The sequence below is a fragment of the Macaca fascicularis genome, chromosome 8, assembly GCF_037993035.2.
Source record: "Macaca fascicularis isolate 582-1 chromosome 8, T2T-MFA8v1.1".
NCBI lineage: Eukaryota > Metazoa > Chordata > Mammalia > Primates > Cercopithecidae > Macaca > Macaca fascicularis.
The window spans coordinates 110,505,909-110,516,914 of NC_088382.1; the positions used below are offsets into that span (position 1 = coordinate 110,505,909).

General features: G+C 45.1%; 1 long non-coding RNA gene across 1 annotated transcript; it reads right to left on the bottom strand.

The window, feature by feature from the left end:
• Nucleotides 1-380: 380 nt before the first annotated feature.
• Nucleotides 381-10,474, bottom strand: LOC141407443 (uncharacterized). The gene is made up of 2 exons (XR_012416565.1): nucleotides 4,662-10,474; nucleotides 381-1,036 (listed from the first exon to the last, which is right to left on the bottom strand). It is a non-coding gene; the product is annotated as an uncharacterized lncRNA (long non-coding RNA).
• Between the last annotated feature and the right edge of the window lie 532 nt (nucleotides 10,475-11,006).

An 11,006-nucleotide genomic window follows, 5' to 3' on the forward strand; every position in this document is an offset into this window, starting at 1 on the left:
TCAGGCTAGAGTGCAGTGGTGCCATCTTGGCTCACTGCAACCTCCACCTGCCGGATTCAAGCAATCCTCATGCCTCAGCCTCACAAATAGCTGGTATTACAAGTGTGCACCACCATGCTTAGCTAATTTTTGTATTTTTAGTAGAGACAGTTTCTCTGTGTTGCCCAGGCTGGTCTTGAACTCCTGTGCTCAAGCGATCCACCCGCCTTGGCTTCCCAAAGTTCTGGGATTACAGGCGTGAGCCACTGCACCCAGCCAAACAACTATTTTCTTGCTTCTCCTGTGTCAGGTTCAAGTCCAGGTTCCGGCACATGCTGAGGTCCGAAGGAAGTGGGTGGATGAATGGCAGATAGCTGAAAGAACACTCGGGGCCGTCAGTAGGGGAAATAAGGCTTTATTCAGCAGCTCGCTCATCAGCAGGTCTCCTACACTGTCTGTTCTGTCTCAGCGGCTTGCTGCAGCTGCCCCGCTGTGCCGCCAGCTCTTCCTTCAGGGTCAGCAGCTTATCTCCTTCTATCTCTGGGCATGAGTACAAGAGCCATGTCAAGCCATGCCCAAGAGCCAAGCCAAAACATGTCCTCCACTGACAGTGTCAGCAGGGCAGTTATACCTTTTACAGATAATAGTGGCTCCAAGGCAAGTATGAGCTTACATGAACAGGTTATACAACAAATGGAGTATGCATCCTAAACTTGCTAAGTCATGCAGGCTCAGATGTCTGCCTTGCCTACTGTTAACCAAAGGTACTGTGGGTCATCTGGGGCTCAGCTGGTCAGCTTTTCTTCTGTCCTTACTCATGATCTCTTGCATGTGCCATCAAATGCTGGGGCAGAAACATTCCAGAAGGCTCCATGTGCATGTCCTCTCCTGTTCTTTGGTGAAGGTGGCTGGGAGGCTGGGCTCAGCCCCGATACTAGGACAGCAGGCCCCTCTCTCCATAGAGTCTTGGGGCTTCTTCCCCTCCAGGCTTCTCCACATGGTATCTCCAGCAGGGTGGCAGGATTTGTTACATGGTGGCTTAGGGTTCCTGAAAGTACTGAAGCAGAAGTCACCAGACCTTCTTGAATCTTAGAGCCAGGAGAGGCATGTGTTACTTCCCCTGTATTCTGTTCATTCAAAAGACCTACAGGGTCAGCCAGATTCAATGTGAGAGGAACTTTACCAAGATGTGATGATCAGGAGGTATGGCTCACGAATGGCCATTGTTTGGAGACCAGTTACAATGACAACAATCGAGGTTCCATCTGGGAAGCATAACCACTATGCATAGTGCAGAATAAGAGGTTTGTTAAATGTCCAGGACCTCACAGAATTGTGGGAGGAAGGCGAAAGAGGGGTTGATAAGGAGGGGCTAGAAGCTCAGCCAAAGCAGTGACATGGATGGGCAAGTCAGAGCTTGCAGGAAACCTGGGGAGCCAGGTACATCCGGCTGCTGGAGTGGGATGACAGGAAGGCTGGTAGGGATCAAGCGGGCACTGTGGCCTCTGTGTGTGGCGGTGTGGCTTGGAGTTGCTGTTGGTCAGCAAGGCCAATGATCAGGAGGAAGAGGTGGTCACAGAGCCAGAGAGTGTGAGGACAAACGGGAATCTGACAGCACCTCTGCATTGGTCTTTCTCTGCACTGAAATCACAATGACTTTCTGAAAACATTGGTTGCTGTTTTCCTTCTACCCTCCAAATCTCACACACTGTTTCTCTTTGGCTGAGTCTAAGCTGGAACCACAGAGAGAAGGGGATCGTGACAAACCTCGTTCTAGCTTAGCCAATGTAACATAGTATAAAACCATCATGAGAGGAAAAGAGAAAGGACCATAACTGAGTGCTTGCAACTTGGCTGGAATCTGTGAGCACATTTTTTTTGTAACCAGAAAAGAACCCCAATACAAAAGGTCATAATTGAGAGCATTTGCTAAGCCTCATAAATATAATGAAATCATAAGCGAGAGCATCGCTTTCCCACGGACTGTGTTGAACTGAATCTCCTTTGTACCAATGGTTTCCAATAAAACCTCGATGAACATGAAAAAAAATGGTTGAAATTTAAAGCTTAAGTTAAATTCCTTAAAAAGAACAAAAGAGTCTCAAATTCAAATCAGGAATTTATCTAAAACCATTTTCTAGCTTGAACGAGCAACAATGATGATGATAGCCAGCATTCTTATACTCACGGGTACTTACCAGGCACTGTTCTAAGAGTGTTAATTCATTTAACCTTTGTTACAACCCTATAAATAGGCATTATTATCTCCACTTTATACATGAGGACACTGAGGCACTGAGAGGTTAGAAGCCTGCCCAAGGTCACATGCTGTTAAGTATCAAAGACAGGGTTTGAACCCCAGGAGTGCAGTGCTCAAGGCTGCTCCACACCAGCAAGCTAAATTGCCTGTCATACCCTGCCTTCCACAGCATGGCATCCAAGGATTGGTCCATAAGAACATATGTTCCCAATAAGAGCCTTGGGCATTGTCAGATACTTCTGTTTGTAATAAACTTGTTTATTCATTCAGTCAGTCAAGATGAACTCAAAACTTATCATGTACCAGACATGCTAAGCTCGGGGGTCACCACAGTGATCAAACCCTGACCTGGCCCCTTTTCTCCTGGAGCCTACCGGTCAGTGGAAAAAGAAGTCACTCCAGTGATCTCACAAATGAGAGTGCACTTGCTGGCTGGTGTATATGTTCTAAGGAGGATGAGTCAACCAACCTCGGTTCTATTATTTTCTGCCCATTGCAGCAGGAAAGTGGAAAGTGTATATTCTGGAGAACTTTTTGCTAAAAGGGTTGATATGGTTTGGCTGTGTCCCCACCCAAATCTCACCTGGAATTGTAATAATCCCCATGTGTCAAGGACAGGGCCAGGTGGAGATAATTGAATCATGGAGGTGGTTTCTCTCATACTGTTCTTGTGGTAGTGAATAAGTGTCAACAGATCTGATGGTTTTATAAATGGGAGTCCCCCTGCACATGCCCTCTTGCCTGCTGCCATGTAAGATGTGTCTTGCTTTGCCTTCGCTTTCCACCATGACTGTGAGGCCTCCCCAGTCATGCAGTACTGTGAGTCAATTAAACTTCTTACTTTATAAATTACCCAGGCTTGGGTACATCTTTATTAGCAACATGAGAACAGACTAATACAAGGGTTCAATTCCTTCTTAATTTTTACTTAAACAGAAACGCCGATTCTCTGAGTATTCCTACTCCCCGACTCCCTCTCACTCCTTCAAGTTCCTCCTGCCCGTGCCTGTGGGCTGAGCTCATACTTAGCTCCCTGTGTCTGCCTTTCCTATCAGTCTTTCTCTGATTGGCAAATTTTCCCTTCTCTTCCTAATATTGCTTTTACCTGTTGGGTTTGTTTGTCTACCAGCCCTCTTCCTACCTCTGCTGAAGAAATGTAATTACAGAGAGCAAAGGGAAAATTATCAGTTGGCTAATTATTAAGGAGCCTTTCCCAAGAACACTGAGGACATTTTAAAATTGCACACAGCAGGGTGCAATAGCCCGTGACTGTAATCTCAGCACTTTGGAAGGTTGAGGTGGGAGGATCACTTGAGGCCAGCAGTTCAAGACCAGCCTGGGCAACATAGCGAGGCCTTGTCCTTGTCTCTCTAAAACAAAATTGTCAAAAAAAATTGGCTGAGCATAATGGTTCACCCCTATAGTCCTAGCTACCAGAAGGCTGAAGCAGGAGGATACCATGAGCACAAGGAGTTGGAGGTTGCAGTGAGCTATGATCATGCCACTGAGGAAGAGAGAGAAAGATCCTATCTCTAAAATAAAATTTAAAAAATGATAGATTACAGAGTTATCCCCCCATTAGATCAGGTAGGCCTGGAAAACAATGAGTGGTTTTAAATCTCTCCAAGAAGGGTATGAATGGAAAATGTGCAATTTAAACCAAAACAACCTCTCTCGTGCCCTGAGAGCTGAATGTGGTTGGAATGTCTCTTCATCCTAACATACTTCTAGGGACAACTGAAGCTAGCTTGACAGCTAGTGCAAAGGCTCTAAACATGAGGAAAGGGATTTTCACCAGTGTCTGTTGTGTTACACGTTAAAGCACAGCGCTGTTTGGGGTTACTGTTTTGCTCTAGGGGTTGCAGCTGGAAGGTAGCATGGACTGAATGTCCCCCCAAAAAAACTCATATGTTGAAGTCTAATCCCCAGTGTGATGGTATTTGGAGGTGGCATCTTCAAATTAGGGTGGAGCCCTCATGAATGAGATTAATACCCTTATGAAAGGAGACATGAGAGAGAGAATCTCCCTCTCCCCAATGTGAGGACACAGTGAGATGGTAGGCACCTGCCAGTCACCCGCCAGCCACCTGCCAGCCAGGAAGGCAGCCCTCACTAATAGCCAGATCATGCTGGCACCCTGATCTCAGACTTCTAGCCTCCAGAATTGTGAGGAATACATGTCATTTACACCACCCAGTCTATGATAGTTTTGCTATAGCAACCTGAACAGACTAAGACAGAAGGAGTGAAAATACGAAGGAACGGAAACACAAATTTTCATAGACTTTATAAGTTGTCTGAAGTCATTATGTGTATTCATTTCACATACAGAGAATTTTTGTATTCTCAAATGTAAAACTTGAATCTCAACTCCTGAAGGATGACATGGAAGTACCAAAACCTGCAGTAACTAATGACTCACCAGTTGTAGTTGTGTCTCCGCGGCTGGTGGGCAGGAGTTAGTCACTTAGTGTAAGTGGGGCTAACTGACCTCCTAGCAGTCCCCGCTCAGTATGGCTGTGTGGTTCTCAAGAATTACTCAATCCCATTTACTCATCACGTCCACCCTCTGGGATAGCAGAGTGACACACTGCTGCTTACCAACACGTCAGGTTCTCCTGTGTTTCCAGCAAGGAGGATAGTGCTTCCTTGCCCCTTTGAAATTAGGTTTCTCCATCTAACTTGCTTTGACCAGTGAAATGTAAATGGCAGGGACACATTTTATGTCTGCATGGAAGCATTTAAACGTCATCTTCTCCTGTTGCAGCGATCTTGGAAGCACATGTTGATATCAAGGTGCCTTAAGACCAAAGGCCCCTGGAAAGCTGAAACAATCCATGGAGAACAGTTGCCCTGGAGAATTAACTGGACCCATGGTGGGCATTTTGCATGAGTGAGAGACAAATGTTAGTGCGGTTTTTTTTAATTTTAATTTTAATTTTCAATTTTTGAGACAGAGTCTCGCTCTGTTACCTGGGCTGGAGTGCAACAGCATGATCTCGGCTCACTGCAACCTCCACCTTCTGGATTCAAGCAATTCTCCTGCCTCAGCCTCCCGAGTAGCTGAGATTACAGGCACCCGCCATCATGCCTGGCTAATTTTGGTATTTTTGTAGAAATGGGGGTTTCACCATGTTGGCCAGGCTGATCTTGAACTCCTGACCTCAGGTTATCCACCTGCCTCGGCCTCCCAAGATGCTGGGATTATAGGCGTGAGCCACTGTGCCCAGCCAAATGTTAGTGTTATTAAACAACTGAGATTTGGGAGGTCTTTGTTACTAAAGCATAAAATAGCCTATGCTGTCTGATGCAAGCAAATACTATTACCTGATTTTAAAGATAAGGAAACTGCAGAATTGATATATGATGGTTAAAAACTAAAAATTCAAAGATCTTTAAGAACTTTGGTGTCTCCCTCCCATAACTTATGATGACATCTATCTCTTTTTTTCATTCTTTTTCTTTTATCTCTTTTACAACTTCTCAGCATCCCAAACTCTGGCCAAATTCCAACTCCTCCTTCCATTGTTCCCCATGTTACTAAGTAAGGTTGTTGAGGGCAGAGACTGTACCACTAAGTGTTGTGCACATAGCAGATGCTTAAAAAAGATTCGTTTATTTGAGTCATTTCCAACAATGTCATGCTCGCATTATTTTTAAAGATACAAAACAGCCCATTCTATAATGATTTTTCTTTTGGAAAGTCAAGCATTTTGAGAAAAATAAAATTATTTGTTAGAGAAAACCACCATGGCACATGTATACCTATGTAAGAAACCTGCACATTCTGCACATGTATTCCAGAACTTAAAGTAAAATAAAATTTGTAAAAAATTATTATACATTTAAAAATTATGATTAGCAGCCAGGTGCGGTGGCTCACATCTGTAATCCCACCACTTTGGGAGGCCAAGGCGGGTAGATCACGAGGTCAAGAGAGTGAGACCATCCTGGGCAACATGATGAAACCCCATCTCTACTAAAAATACAACAATTAGCTGGGCATGGTGGCGTGTGCTTGTAATCCCAGCTACTCGGGAGGCTGAGGCAGGAGAATCACTTGAACCTGGGAGGTGGAGGTTGCAGTGAGCCGAGATCATGCCACTGCACTCCAGCCTGGGCGACAGAGCAAGACTCTGTCTCAAAAAAGAAAAAAAAAAGTTTAGCAAGAATACATTGAATGCCAGACACTGTGCTATGCATTTACATAAATTATCTGATTGGATCCTGGTGTGGCAGGTAGTTTCCAACCGTGGCTGCCAGTAAGTCCTCCCTTCCCTGTGTGCACATGCTGCCACTCCTCCCACCAAGAGGTGGAGTCCATTTTCCTACCCTTGGACCTGGGCTGGCCTTGTGACTTGCTTTGACCAATAGACTAAGGTGGAAGTGGTGCTGTGCCAGTTCTGGACCTACCTCTTAAGAGACCTGATAACTTTCACTTTCACTTTGAGGAAGCCAGGAACCAGGCATAAAGAAGCTCAGGCTAGATGAATGAATAATAGAAAGACCAGGTGGAGACAGGCCACTGGGAGGAGCACTGAGAAACCTGACATGTGAGTGAAGCCTTCTTGGACCTTCCAGCCAAGGTGAATGGCCAGCTAAATGCAGCCATGAGAACAGCCCCAGCCAATGCCAGGTGAAGCAGAAGAACTACCCACCTGAGCCTTTCCTGAATTCCTGACCTACAGAATCATAATAAAATTGCTCTTCTAAGACACTGTTTCGAGGTAGTTGCTGCACAGCAATAATCAATGAGACTACCTGATACCAACTTTATAATATAAGGACTACTGAGGCTGGGAGAGGTTAAGTATCTTCCTCTAACGTCACATAGTTAACAACTCAGGATAAGAACCTGAGACAGAGTCAGGATAAGAACCCAGTTTTGTGTGATTGTGCACACCTGTAATCCTGGCTACTCTGGTGGCCAGCAGGCAGGAGGTGCAAGAATTGCTTGAAGCCAGAAGGCAGAAGTGCAGTGAGCCAAGATCATGCCACTGTACTCGAGCCTGGCAACAGAGTGAGACTCTGTTTCAAAACAAAACAAAACAAACAAACAAAAAAACCCACTTTTATTGCTCATTGGACTCCAAAGCCTAAAGTCTTAATTATTCCCTGTATTGCCTCTGAAGTTAAGTCATTAGTTTAGGAACTTTAAAATATATTAGGTATTACGTGGCCTTTTCATTGACTCAACACAAGTAACATACAAAGAAATTCAAAAGGAATTGTAAACTTTCCAAAGTTTATTGCTTAGTAACCTCTCTGTAGGTGGCACAACATGAACTTCATGTTTATGCCACGCTTCCTCAAAGCCTTAAGAAAATGAAGGATGCATCATGGCTGTCATTTCAACCATTGACAATGGCATCCACCAGGGAGTCTGGAATGAATAGGACCATTGGATTAACGTGTGCCACATGACATAAGGTGTGCATATGGAGCATTTGTAAGATTATAGAAACGATTGTTTTCTTGCACAGTTTTTTGTTTTGCTTTGTTTTTTTTTGTTTTTTGTTTTTTGTTTTGTTTTGTTTTTTGGAGACGGAGTCTCGCTCTGTCACCCAGGCTGGAGTGCAGAGGTGCAATCTTAGCTCACTGCAACCTCCGCCTCCTGGGTTCAATCGATTCTCCTGCCTCAGCCTCCCGAGTAGCTGGGACTACAGGTGCATGCCACCCCGCCCAGCAAATTTTTTTGTATTTTAATAGATACAGGGTTTCACCACGTTGCCCAGGCTGGTCTTGAACTCCTGAGCTCAGGCAATCTGCCCACCTCAGCCTCCCAAAATGCTAGGATTACAGGTGTGAGCCACCACAACTGGCCTGCAAATTAGTTTTAACTATGTTATATATTCATACATAACGTAGTTATTCAGTGTGGCAGACTTGAGTGTGGATATAGATATGTATCTCCCATTTCACATGTTCTTCTGCAATGCAGACTTGCCATTCTGCCATCAAGTGGGGAGTCTATTTCTCCACTCCTTCGGCCTTGGAGGACTCCATGCCTACTTTCATCAATATTCTATGGTGGAAATGATCCAATGCCACTTCATGTCATAACCCTTAATTGGCCTGGCTCCTGGAAGCAGCTACCCTGAGAATGAAGCATCACATGGGGGAAGAGAGAGAGACACCAAGGAGCACCAAAGGGGCCAGATGTATGAGTGAAAATCCATCTTGGAAGTGGGTCTTTCAGTGGCCCCAGATGTAGAACAGAGATAAACCATTCAACTGAGCCTCCCAAAATTCCCGACCTACGAAATCACAAGTAAAATAAATGATTGTTTTAAGCCATTAAATGTTGGACCATTTTGTTTCAAAACTAGATAACCAGAACACTGAATAATAAATACTTGAAAGTAACTGACGATTAATTTTTAATCCCTTTGTATTTAGGACATACATCATATGTTGCAGGCTTCCATAGCCTATGAGGTCCAGAGAGATCATATGAAAATTAACGCCAAAATTCAGTGGCTCTGAGCCCCTGCCCCACTCATGGGAACATCATAGACCTTGCCACCATCATCACCATTCAATACTTCTAGGAGCCCATATGTCCCCTAAATCAATCTGCCAGTTGCAGTTGCCATGGAGTGCCCCCACATTACTCCTCTTCTGCTCCAAATCCCACTCATTCATGTCCACTTCCTGAGATGCCACCTAAACCTGTCTCATTATCACCACTGCTAACTGGTCTTGTCACATGCTGTCCCTGGATGCTCTCTCTGCCACCAATCCCAGGCCTGTCCGGGGAGTGTGAGATGAGTCCGGGGTCTCGCAAAGTCTCTTGTCAAACCAGTACCTTCAGCTCTGGCCCTCTAATTCCGAGCAATGGCTTCTGTACAGTTCAAGGTGTCAGGTGGGGGACAGTCAGCCCACCGTTGAGCCCGTCATCCCTGATCCCAACCTCCCAACCCTGCTTCTTGCTGGTGGCCACTCTGCAGCACTACCTCCGTGATCCCACACAACACTGCAGCTCCTAGACAATTACCAGGTACGAAGGAGGCATCAGAAGGCATGCTGCTAGTCCCTGTCATCAGCTACCCTGTTTTAAGAATGTGCAAGGATTTGGGGGAAAAACCAAGCAACAAACAAATAAAAACCTACACATATTCCTACACACAAATAGAAACCTTTTTGGGCACAGCAGAGAACTAAGAGTTTTTAAATACATTTTACAGCAAGATATAGATGTGGGGAATTCTACAAAATTTGTAAGGTATCCACACAGGATGACATAGACCAGCCTTAGAGAAAGAGTAGAAAGATAAGATGGGGGCTGGGCGTGGTGGCTCCTGTCTGTAATGCCAGCACTTCAGGAGGCCGAGGCAGGTGGATCATGAGGTCAGGAGATCGAGACCATCCTGGCCAACATGGTGAAACCCCGTCTCCAGTACAAAACAAAAAAAGTAGCTGGGAGTGGTGGTGGGCCCCTGTAGTCCCACCTGCCCGGGAGGCTGAGGTAGGAGAATCGCTTGAACCGGGGAGGCGGAGGTTGCAGTGAACTGAGATCATGGCACTGCACTCCAGCCCGGTGACAGAGCAAGATTCTGTCAGGAAGAAAGAAAGAAAGAGAGAAAGAGAGAAAGAAAGGAAGGAAGGAAGGAAGGAAGGAAGGAAGGAAGGAAGGAAGGAAGGAAGGAAGGAAGGAAGGAAAGAAGGAAGCAAGCAGGGAGGGAGGGAGGGAAGGAAGGAAGGAAGGAGGGGAAGGAAGGAAGGAGGGGAAGGAAAGAAAGAAAGAAAGAGAGAAAGAAAGAAAGAAAGAAAGAAAGAAAGAAAGAAAGAAAGAAAGAAAGAGAAAGAAAAGAGAGAGAAAGAGAGAGACAGAGAGACAGAGAGACAGAGAGAGAGAGAGACAGAGAGAGAGACAGAGAGAGAGAGAGACAGAGAGAGAGACAGAGAGAAAGAGAGAGAGAGAAAGAGAGAGAGAAAGAGAAAGAGAGAGAGAAAAAGAGAGACAGAGAGAGAAAGACAGAAAGAAAGAGAGAGAGAAAGAAAGACAGAGAGAAAGAGAGAGAAAGAGAGAAGGAAAGAAAGAGAGAAAAAGAGAAAGAAAGAGAGAAAGAAAGAGGAAAGAAGGAAGGAAAGAAGGGAGCAAAGAGAGAGAGAGAGGAGAAGGAAAGGAAGGAAGGAAGGAAGGAAAGAAGGAAGGAAGGAAAGAAGAAAGGAAGGAAGAAAGAAAGAGAAAGGAAGGAAGGAGAGAGGGAGGGAGGGAAGGAAGGAAGGAAGGAAGGAAGGAAGGAAGGAGGGGAAGGAAAGAAAGAAAGAGAGAAAGAAAGAAAGAAAGAGAAAGAAAAGAGAGAGAAAGAGAGAGACAGAGAGAGAGAAAGAGAGAGACAGAGAGAGAGACAGAGAGAGAGAGAAAGAGAAAGAGAGAGAGAAAAAGAGAGACAGAGAGAGAAAGACAGAAAGAAAGAGAGAGAGAAAGACAGAGAGAAAGAGAGAGAAAGAGAGAAGGAAAGAAAGAGAGAAAAAGAGAAAGAAAGAGAGAAAGAAAGAGGAAGGAAGGAAGGAAAGAAGGGAGCAAAGAGAGAGAGAGAGGAGAAGGAAAGGAAGGAAGGAAGGAAGGAAAGAAGGAAGGAAGGAAAGAAGAAAGGAAGGAAGAAAGAAAGAAAGAGAAAGGAAGGAAGGAGAGAGGGAGGGAGGGAAGGAAGGAAGGAAGGAGGGGAAGGAAGGAAAGAGAAAGAAAGAAGAGAGAGAGAGAAAGAGAGAGAGAGACAGAGAGAGAGAACGAGAGAAACAGAGCAAGAGAAAAAGAGAG